The sequence below is a fragment of the Pleurodeles waltl genome, chromosome 2_2 (genome assembly GCF_031143425.1).
Source record: "Pleurodeles waltl isolate 20211129_DDA chromosome 2_2, aPleWal1.hap1.20221129, whole genome shotgun sequence".
Taxonomy (NCBI): Eukaryota; Metazoa; Chordata; class Amphibia; order Caudata; family Salamandridae; genus Pleurodeles; species Pleurodeles waltl.
In genome coordinates, this window is record NC_090439.1 from 605,112,903 (window position 1) to 605,132,135 (window position 19,233).

Below are 19,233 nucleotides of genomic sequence, written 5' to 3' on the forward strand. Positions count from 1 at the left end.
TTCGGCTGGAGTGAGTCTTGACCCCCAAGTGCAATTTCTAAGGTCTTGGCACCCTTGGCTTTATCAAAGTGTACTAACATCCTGAACAATCTGGGACTTAGAAATCTTTTAGCACCAACGACTTCCAGAGTACCAGTACAAAATTGCCAAGTCACTGCATTGGAGTTGCATTGTCATTGGGCCAAAGAATCTGGTTACTCCCACTTTGAATGTTTCTGCAACATCCAATTTGTCTCAGTAGGACGTTTCAGAGTGGCTATCCAGCCTTGTGGAGTGCAGTTCAGTTGCAGCATGTAGACTTGCCCTGCTGGAGAAATCCAAGCTGCAAAAAGGTGGCTCAGTCTTAACAGAAACATCTTTAATGGGCAAAGATGCCAAAAGTATCTGTCCAGTGAAGAACCTTCCTTGGGTGCAAAATGTGAACTTCTCTCACTCAGAGCTTCCTCACCAAAAAATCAATGGCTTCACCAGGACCTTACCCGATAGGTATCCAGTGTCATGGAGCCCTTCTTGGCCACAGCTTGCCGACTTGCCCTACAGATGATTTCTGACTTGTATTTCAGAGACTAGGTCAGAAGGTAAAACTTTGACTAGGATGAACAAGGTTGCTGTTTCTGATCCATTCTCTCTTCTAGTCTGCCTTAAGTTCCGAGATCCTGGTCAATCTATAATGCTAAAAATGCCCATCTCCGATTCCCAGTATTATATTTATGTTGTTTTGGTATCCATTTGTTAACCAAATGCTTTTCTATTTTTTATAAATTGAAGAGGGATTTTTTTGTGTGCTTTTGACTAACTGTTTTGGTAATTTTAAATGCTTTACCCATTTTCTTAAGGTAAGCTTGTCTGTTCTGTACCATAGCTACAAGGGGCTGAGCTTAACTTTATCATACTGAAACCTTTACTGGACCTAACAAAAATAGTGACATTATCACTTGTGATAGGCTACCATCCATCCCAAATAATCATTTTCTCACACTATGAAAAGAGATATATGGTACATAATTTAACTACCAGTAAATCTTAAAGTGCAAAACAGTACTTGATTTAAACAAGGTAGATACCCAGCCTAACTGTTGTGAGTTTCAAATGTTCATTACAAATAGGTTACTGCTTAAATCAGAGTACTGTTGCCAAAATATGCAAGAAAAACTAAGGCCCACATTTAAGAAGCTCTAGCGCCACGTTAGAGTCATTTTTTTACACTAATGTTTGATTTTAGGTTGGGAGCAGGTAGAAAAAAGGTTCAATGACTCATTTGTATAGGAATTTAAAATCCAACTTAATGGTCAAATCAGATTTTCTATTACTATTTTAGAAAACACCCTGTGAGAGAGTTGTAATATCTTCGTCTAAGCCTTCAGCGAACACAGGGTCTTCAGCAACCCACCATCACTGAACCCTGCTTCAGATCTGGCTTGCAGCGTGCTCCACTGACTACTCATCAGCAAACACTTTTCCTCCAAAAGGTAAACTTTTCTATAGGATAAACTTGGTCCCTGCATCTAACCTGTGCTCCATTGTGGTCGGCCTTAACTTTTGACTTTGATCTAGTTTAGTTTGACCACATAACTGTGGTTGGTGCTTAAAAGGTTTTGTTGCTATTTTGAACCTTAGCATTTAAACATTCATAACTTCAGTTCTACTCATTGGAGTTTTTCATTTTGTTGACGTTAATGCACTTTGTTATTGTTTTAGTACTGTGTAAATACTTTACACAATGCCTGTAAGTTAAACCTGACTCCTCTTGTGTCAAGCTCCCGGAGGGTTATCCAGATGTTTATTACATGCCTATTGTGGTTCACCCTGACAATGATTGCGATCATTTCTTGGCTCTTACCTCCACCTGCAATAAATACTCAAATTTCTTACACTTGCCATGGTGAATTGATGAATTATTTGGGCTAGTGGACAGTCTACAACCTGAGAATGATACCAAACCTGGGGTTTTCTGAAACCCAATACAGTTGAATAGAGGTTGATGTTGCTTTCATTGATCTGCAAAGATCAAACGTTGACCAAAATCATGCACATTACTCTGAAAGAAAGGTCTAGAATCTGCATGGATCTGCAAAATTCCTACCATTAAGCATTCCCATACTTGACCTGATTAAAATAATACCACGGTGTGGGTGGGCCTATCACGTGCAGCAGGAATGGACCAAAATTGTGACCATATGAAGTCAGTAAGGGCTTTTTGAGGACCCTGGTTTGACATATTCTTGACTCAGGTAATGCTTATCAGGGCATCTTTGTTCCCATTTTAAATGTAGACTTGCATGCTAGGTGTAGAGTGAAAAGCAAAATGACTACTTCAAGCAGGCTTTTACTAATGTGATGTTAACAGCGCAGGACAAGGTTTTATTTCGTTGTGATAGTGTGCACTATTCTGGTCTGCACACACCAAACCAATGAAATATGTGCCGTTATCTCGAATATGGGCCCTAGTGTAGATTTCAGAACATTTATCCAAGAATTTGAAATGCACTGTACTCAGCACCCCCTACAACTACTGGCGCTCTCTTCTTTCCCCAAGGCACCACATTCATACACAGGTGGCCTGAGTACGTGGCTGACAATTTTCTCACACAAATCCCATCTTTTGCATGTGCACATTTTCTTTGCGATTTAGCACACGCTTCATCAGAGCAGGTTCAGGGAAAACAATAGTGAATCAGACCTTGTAGGATTCTTATATTTGGTATTTGGAGTAGGTATTTTGCTGTGATGTCTAAAGAACAGGGAAGAGGAGGTGCTAAAGCTACAAAATCTGCTACGTCTAACCCTAATCTATAAAAGTGCTACCATTGCTTTTATTGAAATGCACAACATTGCAGTCTCATTAAGTCTCAATTTTATTGCACTGAAAGCAGACTCGAACAATCTTTATATGAAGATCAAGAGATACTGTCAGCAGCAGGTGTAATGTGTGGGGAATTCACTTGCATGAGATGCAAAACCTTCATCTCCTGGATCACCAACTGTACAAATATCATTGCTTTCTTCAAGACCAGAAGACCACAGGAGAGCCACCAAGTAGGCAAGGTGGTACACCAAGGAACTGAGAACAACAAAACACCACTGCAAGCAACTAGAAAAAAAATGGCACACAAGCATGGACACCTCAGTCAGAACTACCTTCAAGACCTCCCTCAATCTCTACCACCGGCTACTGAGAGAGACAAAAAGCAAAGCCCTAGCCAACCACATTGACTCCGGTTCCAACCACAGCAAAGAGCTCTTTAACAGTGTCAAAGAGTTCGCCAATCCCACAGCCACAGAAAAAAGCATCACCCCTTCCTAGAACTAGGTGACAGACCTAACTGACAGACAGAACTAGGTAAAGAACTATGCAACAGACTTGCTGACTTTTTCCATGACAAGACCACCATTATTTATAAGAACTTTGAACCCCAGCTCAAGCTTTCAGACTTCCTTCGCCTTCAGGCATTCACCAAAATCAACAAGGACCACCAATTTACCTCATGGGACCGGCTCACTCCCCAGGACACCACCACCATCATGAACTCTATTCCCTCAGGAGCCGCTATGTACCCCTGCCTGCACCACATTTTCAACCGTGGAGACCGCAGGATCAGAAGTGAGCTCACCACCCTCTTCAACTTCTCATTTGCCACGGGTACCTTTCCTGAAGACTGGAAACAATTAAAGGTCAAACCACTCCTCAAGAAACCATCTGCTGACCCAAGTAAGTTTAACAACTACCACCCCATCTCCCTTTTCCCTTTCTTCACCAGAGCCCTCGAAAAAGCTATCAATCAACAAATCACAACCAGAACCTTCTCCTTGACACCTCCCAATCTATAATCTGTGCCAAACACAGTACCAAGAATCCCTGGTCTGCAGCCACAGATGACATCAGAGCCCTTCTCAACCAAGGCGCTCTAACCCTCTTGAGCTCTCAGAAGATTTTGACACAGTATCTCGTCACACGCTGAGCAGAAGATTGCATCACATCGGAAACACCCTCAAGTGGATTGTCTCCTTCCTTACCAGAAGAACGCAGAAGTTCTTCCTCCCTCCATTCACCTTTGAACCCACGGACATAATCTGCGGTTTCCCTCAAGGAGCGTCCCTCAGCCCCTCCCTCTCCAACACGTACATGACCTCCTTAGCGAACATCGTCAGATCCCATGGACTAAAAATCATATCCTGTGCAGACGACGCCCAGCTCATACTTTCGCTTTCAGAAGATGCTGCCAACACAAGAAGAAACTTCCACGGGTGCATGATGAGCATCACCAACTGGATGAAGGACAACATCCTGAAGCTCAACACGGACAAAATTAAAGTGCTGATCTTCAGCAAGAACATCACCCCTTAGAATGGCTCCTAGTGGCCCTAGGAACTAGGACCATCACCAAAAACAACCGATCATGCCAGAAACCTCAGCATAGTCCTGGACAGCAAACTGAGCATGAAGTCCCAGATCAACGCAGTTGCCTCTGCCTTCTTTCACACACTTTGCTGGTTATGAATTCTTCATATGGCTCCACCCTAACATCAGACTCACCACCACTCAGGCCGTAATCACCAGCCGAATAGACTATGGCAACACAGTCTACGCTGGGATCACCAGACACCTTCAACCTCCCTAGAAGGACCCACATCACCCCCACCTCAGAAAGCTCCACTGGTTCCCCATACTGAAGAGATGCCAATTCAAGCTGATGATCCACTCCTTCAACGTACTGCCTAACCAAGGACCAGCCTACATCAACCGTCACCCAAACATCCACCCCCCCCCACCCAGCTGACTACGATCTGCTTCCCTCTCACTCACATGCACTCCTCCGCATCCACTGAAGCAACAGTGGAGGACACTCCCTCTCCTAGCTCATGACAAAATACTGGAACAACCTTCTTCTGCAGCTACGGACCTCCACATCTCTACCAGAATTTTGGAGAGCACTCAAGACCCGGAGTCACCTGAATGATCATGACCCTAAAGCGCCTGGATACCCTGTTGGGTGCTTATTGATCACAGCCTCACACATGACCTACTTAAATCAACCACCTGCTGCTTGCCAAATGAAAAATGCACCAACATCTAAAATCCTGTGGCATTCATGCTAGTAGTCAATTGGAAATCAATTGGCCGGACATTATTCTGTTAATACCAAGAAACCAGGTACTATTTTCAAGTTTCATGATGGATACTAATCTGCAGGCTGAGGCATCTATTGTATTAGAGATCGGTAGAGCTAATCTATTTCACATAGGCTTAAGAGAAAATAAAATATTATGACCCCAAGTGTTTCACAAGGGAAGATCAAATGAATATCCCCTATTTAGGAATAATGCAGCACTGAAATTATCAATTAGATTGCCACAAATCATTTAAAAAAGATACCTGGGGCTTTTGCCCTAGGGTGCCTCAGCCTTTTGGGTCTTTTCCTTTCTCCACTGGGACACTTCTGTATTACAGAGGAGATTGCAGCCACTTCTGCAATGACAACCACATAAGGGCATCTATTGTGCCCATACAAACTCAAAGGCAAACCTTTATATTCATGGGAGGACATGGACCTCTGAAAATGAGTCAAAGCCTTTGCCTTGCGCTTGTGGCATATTATATACATCTGTACTGAGGGAAGCATTGTCAAAAAGTCTGCTTACTGTCTACCACGTAGGAAGTAGCTCAGAGTTATTGCCCTTTGAGAAGATCATGGGGTCACAGAAAAGCCTCAAAGTACTCCCCCACAGGCTTGTGCAGTCACACAATGCACCCTGTTGGTGACAGGCCACTTCCTCAGTGAAAGCAGATAGATCTCTTACATTGAAAAGTGGCTTTAAACAACAGGTCTCTCTGTCAGTGCACTATTGACAGTGTGTGTTGGCACCCACGTGTATTTCTTTTTTTTTACATTATGCTTCATGGGCAGTGTCTGCATTAAGTACATCCAAGGAAAGACTGTGCTTCAAATTAATCCAATACAGTCCCTAATGGTGAATTGTCATCTTAAAGAGCATGCTGACTTGTAATTGTTAATGATGCAAAAGAAAACAAACTGGTATCAGACAGAAATTCAAGCCTGCTAGCCCTTGTGTTCAGGAGACTCTGAGCAATGCTGTACTGTCAGGTGTAAACACATTTTTTCATGATGTTATGAAGACAGATTTGTGTGGGTAACAGGACTTGACAAAAAGATGTGTGTGTATTGTTGTGGTGGTGATGTGTTTCTGTTTGTTTTGTTATGTTTTTGTGCCATATTGTAATTATTTTAGAGATTCTATAATTACTTTGGAGATGCCAACAAGGACCACTAAATGACCAACCAAAGCAGCATTATTCTTTGAAGTTCCATTTGACATGCACAAATTGACCAATGCACAAGGTAGTAAAATATTGCTGAGCCAGCACTTCAACTATTTAAGACACTTATCAGTCAAAACTTGTGGCAGAGGCCGTGGGCTAGATAAAAAAACATTTCTGATAGGCTCTGTTTTACACATGGGGGGAAAGGCAGTGCTTAATTTGTGAAATAAAGCACCAGGGCCCTTGTCAAGGGGCCACTGCAGCTTACACCATCAATTGTCCATTATCCAGACTGGTTTTGCCTTTGTTATGGGCTCATCAGCAGAGTATAGCTTGGTTCCAATGACTCATTGTGCATGGGAACCACATTTGAGCATACTGTCCCACTTAGGTTGATGTTAATGACATTTCAGTGCCTAATATTATCATATTGGGTTCTCTAAAGTAGCTCAATGGATCATCAAGACTGGATTTAAGATGAAACCTGAACAGGTGGTCTCATCACCAAACTCAGTGATCTCATGTCACCCTTTTCTCTTTAGTTATATTATTTAAAAGCCTTTTATTACTGACAATTAAAGTTAGAGATCATCTTTATTTCTTTTGGAGCACTTATTATTATTGTGGTTTATCAATCCTTTTCTACCCTTGCCCGTCTGATTGGATAGCATTTAAAATATTGCTGTATTTTCAAACAATAACATTAGAGCAATAATTGTTTCGTTCTTTTAACTCTGCTGTTATACATTATCACCATCAGTGGTCATGCCAAATTTTTTTTTGATTGCCTGTATTACATACTGGTCAATGAATCCCTTTTTAAATGAACAATTTAATTGCAGTTCATTTTATATTCCCACTACACGTTTCATTGGGCCAAACAGAATTGTGGTGCTTTTACATGTATACATTTTTGTCTAACCATATCATGTTTATTTTATTATTTCTATAAATATGATTTTGCAAGTTTTTCCTGCCACGATTAAAAGTTGTGACAGTCCCATGCAATGCAGACCACAAAAATAAAAATAAAAACCACTGAATCATCTCAACAGCCAAGCCAAAAAAACGGTTCAAATTTAGTAAACGTAAGAAGATATGATTTCATTAGTGGGTGAAATTGGATTTTTGGGTGAGGGAATTTGGAACCCTACTCAACTAACAGCCTCAATATCTGTCAGGGTGATCCACTAAAGTTGCTGAATTAACCTGTGCTTAACCTTCTGGTAGCTTGGCACAAAAGCAGTCATGCTTAAGGTAGAGGCAATGTGTAGAGTATTTATGCAGCACACAAACAGCAATGAAGTGAAAACACAACACAAGAAAAGTCTCATTCCAAAACAATGTAATACATTACTTGACACTGTTAGTAATGGGGTCTTTGGTTTGCAGTCAGGTTACACCCTGTCCAATCAAGGGCCCTCATTTCAGTCATTGTAAAGGAGAATCACCCTCAGTTAACCCCGCTCAACCCCTTGGTAGCTTGGCACGAGCAGGCAGGTTTAGCTTCAGAAGCAATGTGTAAAGTATTTGTACCAACACACACAGTAAAATAGTGAAAATACTATAAAATGACACAACACAGGTTTAGAAAAATAGGTAACATTTATCTAAACAAAACAATACCAAAATGACACAAATCCAACATACACAAGTCAAAATATGAATTTAAAAAAGAATAAAAGTTGTATTCCTTAGAAGACAGAGAGAATGCTGTTATTGCACAAAAGTCCTGGGTAGCGTCAAAATAAAGCTGCACGGGCAAGCGTGCATTGAAAAAGGCCAGCTATGAGTAGATTTCTCACTCGAAAGCATTGACGTGCATCGTTCCTCCTCCAGTCGGGTCGGCGTGCCTCGTTTCTTCTCTCCTGCAAGAGAGCAATACATTGATCCTGGACGGACACCTCGGGTCCGAGCAGGGTTTGTGTTGATTTTTAACGCCCAGCGATGTTGAAATCCGTTCGTACGGTATCAAGAAACCACGCTGTGTGGCGTCTTGCTTCGTAAACAGCAGCCACTGAGGGTGTTGCGCATCATTTTCTCCAGCCCCGTTGCATCAATTATCCATCCGTGATGCAGGTGGAGCATCGATTTTAGTGACGAGGCCGGCGCCATGGCGGTCTTTGCGTGGATTTTCTGTCCTTTTCCATCAGCTTCACCTTTCAAGGTCCCAGAGACAGGTTAGGGCACCACGTGGTAGGGCAGGAATCTCAGCAGAAAGCCCAGGTGCTGGCAAAGAGCCTTTAGTGTCCAAGTTCAGTTCAAGCCCTTGGAGATTCTTCATCAGTGGGAAGTCACACAAAAGTCAGGCTTTGTCCTCTTCCAGGCAGAAGCAGCTACTTCAGGCCTACCCAGCAAAGCACAGTCACAGGCAAAGGGGCAGTACTCCTCCTCCAGTTCTCCAGCTCTTCTCCTTGGCAGAGGTTCCTCTTGGTTCCAGAAGTAATCTAATTTTCAGGGGATTTCAGTTCACTACTTATACCCCTTTCTTCAAAGGAAAGACTCTCTTGTTTGTAAGACCCTGCCTTGCCCAGGCCAGGCCACAGATACATACCAGGGGGTTGGAGACTGCATTGTGGGAAGGCAGGCACAGCCCATTCAGGTGTAAGTGACCAATCCTCCCCTCCCTCTGAGCACAGATGGCTCATCAGGATATACAGCCTACACCCCAGCTCCCTTTGTATCACTGTCTAGAGGAGAGGTGCAAACAGCCAAGCTGTCAAAATGACCCAGGCAGGGAATCCACAAATAGGGAGAGTCACAGAATGGTTTAAGCAAGAAAATGCCTACTTTCTAAAAGTGGCATTTTCAAACACACAATTTAAAAACAAACTTTACTAAAATATGTATTTTTAAATTGAGAGTTCAGAGACCCTAAACTCCTTCATTCTATCTGCTCCCAAAGAAAATCTTCACTTTAATATTATTTAAAGTCAGCCCCTATGGTAACCCATGAGAGCGATAGGCCTTGCACAGTGAAAAGTGAATTTGGCTGTATTTCACTGTCAGGAAATATAAAACACATTAGTATATGTCCTACCTTTAACATACACTGCTCCCTGCCCATGGGGCCACCTAGGGCCTACCTTAGGAGTGTCATACATGTAAGAAAAGGGATGGTTTAGGCCAGGCATACCAAGTCTAATTATCAATTTAAAAACTGCACATACAGACACTGCAGTGGCAGGTCTGAGCCATGTTTACAGGGCTAATAATTTGGGTGGCACAACCAGTGCTTCAGACCCACTAGTAGCATTTGATTTTCAGGCCCTGGGCCCCTCTAGTGCACTGTACTAGGGACTTACTAGTAAATCAAATATGCCAATCATGGAAAGCCAATTAGACATACATTTTACATAGGGGCACTTGCATTTTAGCACTGGATAGAAGTGGTAAAGTGCCCAGAGTATCAAAAACAGCACACATCAACAATCTGAGTCAAAACGTTAGGGGAGACCACACCAAGGATGCCAAGACAAACAGACACCAAACAGCTAAAATCCAATTAGTGGACCAGGAGATATGCAATTTTAAATATTTAAGTGAAAATAGTGGATACAAGCAAAACGCTCCAGCTATGATTATGTGTTCACAACATGTCCAAGTAGTAGTTTAAAGCTGCCAACAGACTGCAATGGCAGCCCCAAGACAGGTGATATAATAAGTCCTTCAGGCTCAATAATTGCATTTCATTTGCCAGCCCCAGGGTATTTAGTATACCACTTTTCTCAGGACATAAGTAACTTAAATATGGCAATTAGCTCTAAGCCAATTTTACAATGTTTTAAGGAGTGAAAGCAAGCACTATAGCACTGGTTAGCAGTGAGAGGAGTCCTAAGACCAGCACAAACAAATTTAGAAAAATAAAAGGGTGAAGGCAAAACATTTTGGGGGAAAACCATCCTAAAGCAGACAGGTCTAACAAGTAGCCGAGTAGCATTTTAAGTGTAGAGGTGGAAAATTATTGTAGGGTCCCGCTCTGGAAAGTGGACCACAATCAGGAATTTAAGGAAGAAAAGGATTGAGTAGGTAAACAAAGGTAGAAAATAGGAACGTTGCATCTGCATGCCAGCATTAGTTTATTTTATTTTATATCTGATTTACCTCAATGAAGCAGCATGGCAGAGATTAGACACATTGATTATTATACAGTGCTCACTGCATGCCTTGAGAGTTTGATTTAGTAGGTGGTTCTAGTAATCAATTCATAAATATTCATTTTACCAAATAGCTGAGGAATAAAACTTGGGGTGTCCTAACCGGCTTTGGTAATGGAACCGGCAGGTGAAAAGCATATCTCTGGAGCAGATGCCATGAACCGCTGCTGTATTATACTTAAAAGCTGAGTGTTCTAGCTCACATGGATAACATCCACAAGTGCTCCATTTCCTTATTGATCACTCCCCTACACAGTCAGTCATTCAGAACAATTTTATTATGATATTATTATACAATACAATCAAGATTTGACTATAAAAAGATATCATACAATTCGAAATGAAAATAAATACATTGATCAGTATTAGAAACTGTGCAACCTCAGCAAACATTTCTGATCTTCTATGTATTTGCATCATTCTTACAGTACCAAAACTTATATTAAAAATAGACTAAACTGTACAGAAAATTAATATGCATCTCATCATCTGATAGACAAAGCACTTCTAGGAAAATTCACAACTGCAGAACATATCTCTACTGAGCCTTATTGTTGTAAACATCATAGAGCTCTAACATTTGACAATTTTATAACTGGTATTAAAAAAAACCTCTTCTGAGGAATTGTGTACAATGAACAGAAGAACATAAAATGGATAGTACTTTGTTTAGTGCAGTTACCACGTGGGTATTTGGGCAATGATTTAAACCAAAAGCCTAGGGTAAAAAAGGAAAATAAAAAATGAATAGTGCTCAAGCTAAGTTTAGTCAAATAAAATCTATATTGAGTGTTGTGGAAAAAGGCAACATATGGTCCCAAGGGATGCATGTTGAAAGCATTTGATAGCCTATTTGTAGAGGTATAGTCAAGAAAGATGGATTTATCCATTTCCTTAGTGTGAGGAGTTACCACTGAAGGGTTCACAAAAAGATCTTTATGGCCCAATTTCTCAAAAGAATGGTTTACATAAGTCAACCAAGGGTTCTTATCCACCCCATCCAATTCTAGGCAATCTTTCAGAATCAATTTCGAAAAGGCTGCTTCTGGAGAATACCGGATCGTAACTCACAGAAGTAATGGGGCATGATTCACCACATCCACAAGTTTATTTAGGCTCAATTCATGATGGCCAATGAATGAGGCTAAAGAGGCAGGGGTTGAAAGAATATCATTTACAATTCTTTTATCCAGGCTCTAGAGAATTTCAACATAAACATGTCCCCACACTGCTGCACCATAGATCCCCAATGGAATACATTTAATTTTTCACAGAAGGAGCATTTCAGTTACCATTTTTGCACCCAACCTTGAAGAAAATAGGAAAATTGCCCCAATAGTACCCTGAATTTGGATTCACTAGTCCTAAGTAAATGCATCCAATTTAAAGAGAATCAAAGGGTATGCTCAGATAGTTGAAGGTCAGGACTCTGTGCATCGTGACCCCTCCCACCATATGTAGCCTAGATTTAGTCTTTCTGGGACCCATAACCATCATGAAGGATTTAGTAAACTTAACCTTTACATACAAATTGATCATGAAGGTGGTGAAGGATTCCAAAAGCCACTGTAACCCATTTGCTGTTTGTGCTTTGAGCATAGCATCATCCAAGAGAAGGCACAGCACTGGGCGTACACCCACTACAGGTATATCTTTCCCATTCTTTATCAAATGTAGATCCAAATCATTGATATATAACAAATAAAGAAAAGGGGCCAAAATGCATCCTTGCCTAACCCTTTGGCTGGATTTAATTGGGTGGTCAGTGCATTCCCCAACTTGTGCATATCAAATTTTAATGGTGGTAATCAAATGCATACTCTTGAGGACATCCAATAAAGTCTGTTCTACCCCAATGGATTCCATCATGTTCCACAGCTTGGCACGATTTAAGGCACCTAACCTAGCTTTGACATACTTCCTGGCTAGGAGTGACATATTTAAACATTACTCCACCACACTCACTCCTGGGTGAAAACCAAATTGGACAGATGAAAAGTTACTATTGAAGTCAGCCCAATTTTCTAAGTGTGTGAGAAGAACCCACCCTAAAATCTTGAGTGTAGTATCCAATAATGAAATAGATCTATAGCAACCCAGGTTGGATTTGTCCCCTTTTAAAAAAAATAGGAATGATTACCGACTCCTTCCAAGAGGGGGGTATATGGCCAATCACAGCAGCACGCAAAACATTTGTACTAAGAAGGTTCCATAGATCTATACTGGCCTTAATTAGATTCATGGGGACCTGGAGATTTTTGTAACAAACTCTTTTTATTGGTCACAGCCACGTCCATATTATCTATGGAGAGGCTTAGTGCAACAAGGGCACTTACATCTATAGGTGCACTCAGAGACTTTCCCCTCATGCTTTCTGAAGCATGTTCTTTGTCAAAAAGTTTGGAATAATGAGCGACCCAGGATTCAGATTGTATTACACATATGATATTGACCGATTTGTACGCTGAAGAAAAGGGTGATTTACAATCTTCCAGAAGCAGGAGTGGTCCTTTGACCATATTGCTGCTTCTAGTTCATCCCAAGCAGATTTTTGTATATCGATCTTTCTGCAATGTAAAGTTTCTTTATAAAGTTTCCTGCTCAGTTTAAATTGTTCCTTGTCCCTTGCGGTACATTTATATGCACTTTTCAGGTTACGGTGTGCAGCGCTACATGCATTATTAAAAAGTATGAAAAAAATTGCAGAGCTTAAATTTAAATCGCCTACCTATATAACAGAAATTTTGTGATTTGCTTTAGAAAATATTTTAGAGAGGGACCTGTCCAAATTTCCCCCCACCACAGTTAAGCTATTGTCAAATACATAATTATAGTAATACTTTACTATTAAACAATGTCTTACGCCCCCTAAAGAAAACTGTAAAATCTGAAACCACACTGACTTTTGTAACTCCATAGTCTTAACAGAAGGAAATTTTACTGAGAGCAGAACCACCAACCCCACTTCCACCCACCTCACTGATGATGGGACCACTAGGGTGCAGTACAAATGGAAACCATCTAAAAGGAAGGGAGTTGCAATCCATGTTTCTCGCAAAATAACTAAATTATATTTCCCAATTTGGGCTAGCCAGTCTGGATTATCTAGTTTGCCCTGCACTCCTTGTGTGTTCCATGAAACTTTAATAATGGAGTCACTACCAGATATTTTATTGCCCAAAACAATTGTTTCATCAGAGACTGGAGTGCCACTATTTTTACTCTGTCCATCCAATATCAACCCCTGGGCCACACCCTTAGCTAATCTAGAATTTTCCTAAGGGTCATTGTGTCAATCTACATCCTCCAAATGTGTGAGGACCACAAAATGGTTTTGTGTAACAATGTAACAAGACTTGAGTGCCTCCATACCTCTTCCAGTTTTGAACTAAGGGCTTGCTCTCATTTGTTGCAAAAGAACACCAAAGGAAGGGCCTGAATACCCTTATTATATGTGTATGGGTAAGGCCATTTAAAAATATCGCCATAAACTTTGGTCCCTTAAAAGTTACCCATGTGCAGTCTGTCTGGAGTCACTTAAAGCATGCCCAGTTTTCTTGGCTCTTCTCACAAAGATAATCTCATCATGCAAGTCTACCTGCCACCCTGTGTTTTTCGTGAACCAATGTTCAACTTCAGATTTCAGATCTAACACATTCTCAGTCTTCCCTGGACCCAAAGGAGGAACCTTCCTTAAGAAGATTGGCACAAATGGGGTGCAAGTGGGAGGCAGGTGCAAATGGTTACCCAGGTTAGAAACAGATGGTGTGTCGCTAGATTCTAAATTGTGTGTAAATGAGACCTTAGCAGTGCCTGCATATCTGTTTTCATATTGAAGGAGATCGAAATGTCTTGTATTTGCTATTGGATAAATGTCATTGAACTGCTCTTTAGTAGGGCGGAAGCTTTATAAATTGGTGGAGCGATTAGCATATTGCCTGCCTGGCCCATTTCGGGCAGAACACTTATAGGGGACAACTTTCCTCAATAGATTTCAAATGGCCACCTATCTCATCACAAAATGTTTAGAATTTTATGTCCAAACTGTAAAAAATGTTTTACAGAGTTTGTTGAAGTTGGTGCAGGCCGAATGCTCTCCCTGCGGCAAATGCTAATCTTCCCCATTCAGGTCATGTTTCCTATAGGGCCTGCAACAATCTTGGCTGACTGTTGGTCATGGAAGGGTCACCTTTTACTACTAGAAAATCTCTCCTGGAGGCTCCTTTCTTTTCCTTTTAATAGGATGGGAGTTAATGATACCTACGCAGACATCAAAAACTTCCAGCTGGGGTCATTAATAATGCAAGGATTTTGTGTAGCACAATCATTGCTGTCTGAGCCAGCCATAGCCCTAGTGATATTTTGGGGGAATGGGCCCTTGTGTTACATTTACCGCCCACGCAGGGGATGAGACTAATGTTTGGTGCTGAACTTGGTCTATGAATTCCTCAACCCGATCTAATTCTGTGTTAATTGCCACATGACAGTACTAAGGAATGATGTGATAGACAACATTGCTTGGGGCGCATTAAGGGAGGCATCTCTCCATCGCCTGCTTTCCTTTTTTCCCATTCTCCTTGTAGTGCTGGGGGCTATTAGAGACTCAAAGTACAGCGGCCAAGAGAGATAGCCCAGCCTCTTCTGGGCTCTGATGGGTGTGAATGGGCACGCCTTTGGCAGTGGAGAACAATGATGCGCGTTATAGTGCTTGGGATGCACAGGTGAGCAGATTAGCCAGGAACTGCCTCCTGGGGCCCTAGAAATGCTGGTCTTCGTAGTCTTTAATCACCTGACAGAGATATTATGAACTCCCCTACACAGCCTTTTTTCCAACATTCTGTCTTCAGGTGACTTTTCCTTGTATCCTTTCCCCAATTAAGAGAAATAATGTGAACACTTTTTTTAGCAAATATCTGTTGAAGCCTTGAACTTTCACCAAGATTCTAGAAAATATTCTGAATGTTCCTGACATTTTCAAATGTGTGATTGGTTTGAAAATACCTTCAAATTGCCAACATTAGATTTGCTCGTATACTTTCAACCTCTCAGCAAAAGAAGTGCCCACATTTATCCCAGTAGATGGGTAGTTGATTTTAATTTACTTTTTTATTTTGAGAATTCTCATTGTTCTTCTGCCCTCCATAAACCTATCCCAAGAGCCTTCCTCTGCGCCATGTAGCACTGAGTGGGAAACAATAGTGTTTATATTTCTTTTGTGTAACTCACAGAGTTGAAAAATAATACATTGTATAACAAATCAAACAATGTTTAAAAACTTAAACTCAGGCACATTGGCATATATTTTACAAAATGCCACACAAACAGATGTTTTTCTCCTATGGAGTGATCTCGAGAAAAGGTCAACTTCCTAAATGTTCTTAATCAGCACAACTCATTCAATGAAGTGCTTACAAAAATAGCGCATGGTATATCCACAAGAATATTAATTATACCAATTAGGAAGGATAACATTTGAGTGCTACAGCTAATCAGACATGGACATCTCTTATGAAAAGGGCATTCCGAAAATGTTCACATCTATATTAAGACCATTTCTGATTTTTCGAATTTATATCTAAACATACAGTAGATGCTAGAGGCCACACAAACACATAGCCAGTGCTTCATTCTATTAGTATTTCTGTACCTTTTCTGAATACAGTTGTGGGCCTGATTTATCTCGCTGCAAATGTGTTCATGTTTTGGATTTTTCTTATGCAAGATGTACAGCATTGCAAGCTTTTATTAAGGTTTCATCAAGCCAGTAAAAAATGGCTGGTATAGGACAACATTTATGAGTACAGGAAGTAGCACTACAGGAGTACTGTGAGAAACGGGATCCTTGGTTGACTGGGGTGTGAGCCCTGGTCAAGCAGCAACCCCAAGCCTAGACAGGGCAAGGCACAAGCAAACACCAAATTATCCTGTGCTCACCTCCTGCTAGCTTTTCACAGATCAGTCAGGCTTAGCTTAGAGGTATTGTGTAAAGTATTGGTGCAACACTTCGAGAAGTAAAACAGTGAAAACACCACACAAGGGTATCCCATACCAAGTTAGAAAAATAGAGCAAAATTTGCTAAAATAAAACTGACAAAAGTCTAATTAGTGAAAATGTAGTTATTAATTTTTAAAGAATAAACTATAAAATAGTGCCTAAAATCTCAGAGCGCCAACCTCAGCTATCTGGCTGCACCTGACTGGGTCACATTCTAAAGTTCAGACCTACTATGATTGAGCATGGGTTGGATCCAGTCCCAGATTAGTCCAGCTGAAGGTTTACCTAATCAAATTTGTGCCAATTAAAGGATAATGCTTTGCATTCTTGCCATCCGTGGACGCCCACCAGATATAAGATAGGTGTGGTCTTAGGTGGCATTTCTATTCCATTTTGTAAATCACATGAGTGGTGCTATAATGAGTTAGTCAGTTGTATTTCCACATAATTCCATCACAGAGCTTGACTTCTTTTGATAGCCTTGGTCAAGGTGCAAACAATCCAATTACTACATGGAATATGGCCACCACAAGGATGAGGTAGATTTCATAAGCACTGCTATGTGTTACTGTTTTTATAGATCTAAAATGGACCAATCCGTCCTTAGATTATATCTATTGATAACGTGAGCAGTCCTGAGCTGTCACAGTCAGAAGGCTGACTCTCTTGAATAGATTTGCTTCCGCTCAAGTAGATTTTCTACTCGAGCTCGAGTAGTAGCAAAATCAATTTGAGTGGCCGCACACTCTTGCGCAATGCATGGTGCCATTCATGCTGATTTTCAGAGCTTGCACTACCCATGATAAATTTCAGCATGAACAGCGTGGGCTGCATATTTTCCACCCGTTGACGGAACTTCACGGAATCTCACAGAGTTTTTATGTAACTCAGCAGAATTCAGCTGAGTGAAACTCAGTGAGTTCCACATACCCTGACATGGCACCACTTCCTGCATTTCTTTTATGCCAGTTCTTCCTGATGATCCCCCTAAATTCTGTTGCCAAAGGATCATATGGTGTGACTTTAGAATTCTTTTGTTTGTTTTAGCGGGGACTCGGGACCATGGCAGCAATTACATTTCTAGCATATATTTTGTGAGACTGGACAGCACCAGACAAGAGAAGAAATCTTTTCTAAGGAGTGATAGACATTCCATTCAGGCCAGATATGTGTAACATTCTAGCTGGAGGATCATTAGCACAATATGAATATATATTTGCCTTTTCTACAGAGATGACGCCAACACTACCTGTCATATTACGAGACTAATATGCCCTTACCCATCAGAGGAGCACACTGATGACTAGAAGATCATGGCATAGCTAAGCACTTACTGTGTTCAGTTAGGGACATATAACTAGCTGAATTGGATGAATGTGGCTTGTGTCAAATCCCTTACAGTTGTTTTAATGACACATGCAATTTCTGTACCAAGCTGCAGTACCTTAAGCCATTATTGGCTTCCACCACTGTGACCTTAGTCCCAGGATACCAGAGACTTTCCTGGACGAAAAAACAGGCATATGGAAACAGGCAGGATGCTACTACCCTACTGACCATGTCTCCCTTTTTGTACGAGAAAAAAAACAATGGGAAAAAATATGAATTACCTTTGTAACTACGAGGGCACCTTGAAGTGTGAAACTGAAGAAAAAAGTCTAACTTACTATATGTAAACTGGAAGCCACAGACTCTTCAGTTTTGTAAAATATTTCATCCTACAGAAAAATTCACATAAAAATTAACTCCCTTGTATTAAAGCGCTGTATTGTCAGACAAGGTCATCCAGGTCCATGGCCCTGCAAATTTACAAGGATGAAATGATGAGTCAACCCTGCCAGTTTCGTAACATATGTATTTTTTTATTTTTTTAAAACACTGCTTATTACACGTCTCCTCTGTAAAACATACTTGACAACCAATATTAACAATCTCAAAAACATACTCATAAGGTCACAAAGTCAATAAGACCATGACAAATTCCAGATTAAAATCAGATACTATTTTATGCACTAATTGCGTTAAATATAAAGCAGCTACTAATGCAACTGCCTTTAGTTCTAAATCAAAAAAGTATTTCATGCTTTTTGTATCGACTTTGTGTCTTTTTTTGTTAATAACCGGTAAAAGATATAGGGGGTCATTCTGACCCCGGCGGTCAGAGACCGCCGGGGCCAGGGTCGGCGGGAGCACCGCCGACAGGCCGGCGGTGCCCCGCAGGGCCGCGGTCAGATGCGGAAAACCGGCGGTCTCCCGCCGGGTTTTCCGCTGCCCTTGTGAATCCTCCATGGCGGCGGAGCGCGCTCCGCCGCCATGGGGATTCTGACACCCCCTACCGCCATCCTGTTCCTGGCGGGTCTCCTGCCAGGAACAGGATGGCGGTAGGGGGTGCCGCGGGGCCCCTGGGGGCCCCTGCAGTGCCCATGCCAATGGCATGGGCACTGCAGGGGCCCCCGTAAGAGGGCCCCACTTTGTATTTCAGTGTCTGCTATGCAGACACTGAAATACGCGACGGGTGCCACTGCACCCGTTGCACCTTCCCACTCCGCCGGCTCAATTCTGAGCCGGCGTCCTAGTGGGAAGGCCGTTTTGCACTGGGCTGGCGGGCGGCCTTTTGGCGGTTGCCCGCCAGCCCAGTGCAAAACCCAAAATACCCTCAGCGGTCTTGCGACCGCGGAGCGGTATTTTGGAGTGGGGAACTCTGGCGGGCGGCCTCCGCCGCCCGCCAGGGTGAGAATCACCCCCATAATAGCTTATGTGCAGCTACTGCTTGTGGACACAAAACAATACATGAATTAAAT

At 41.7% G+C, this 19,233-nt stretch overlaps 1 protein-coding gene across 2 annotated transcripts in view; it reads left to right on the forward strand.

Annotated features, from left to right (window-relative positions):
• SNTG1 (syntrophin gamma 1) overlaps nt 1-19,233 on the forward strand; it is a 3,232,656-nt gene that overhangs the window by 259,296 nt on the left and 2,954,127 nt on the right. The window lies entirely within an intron of this gene.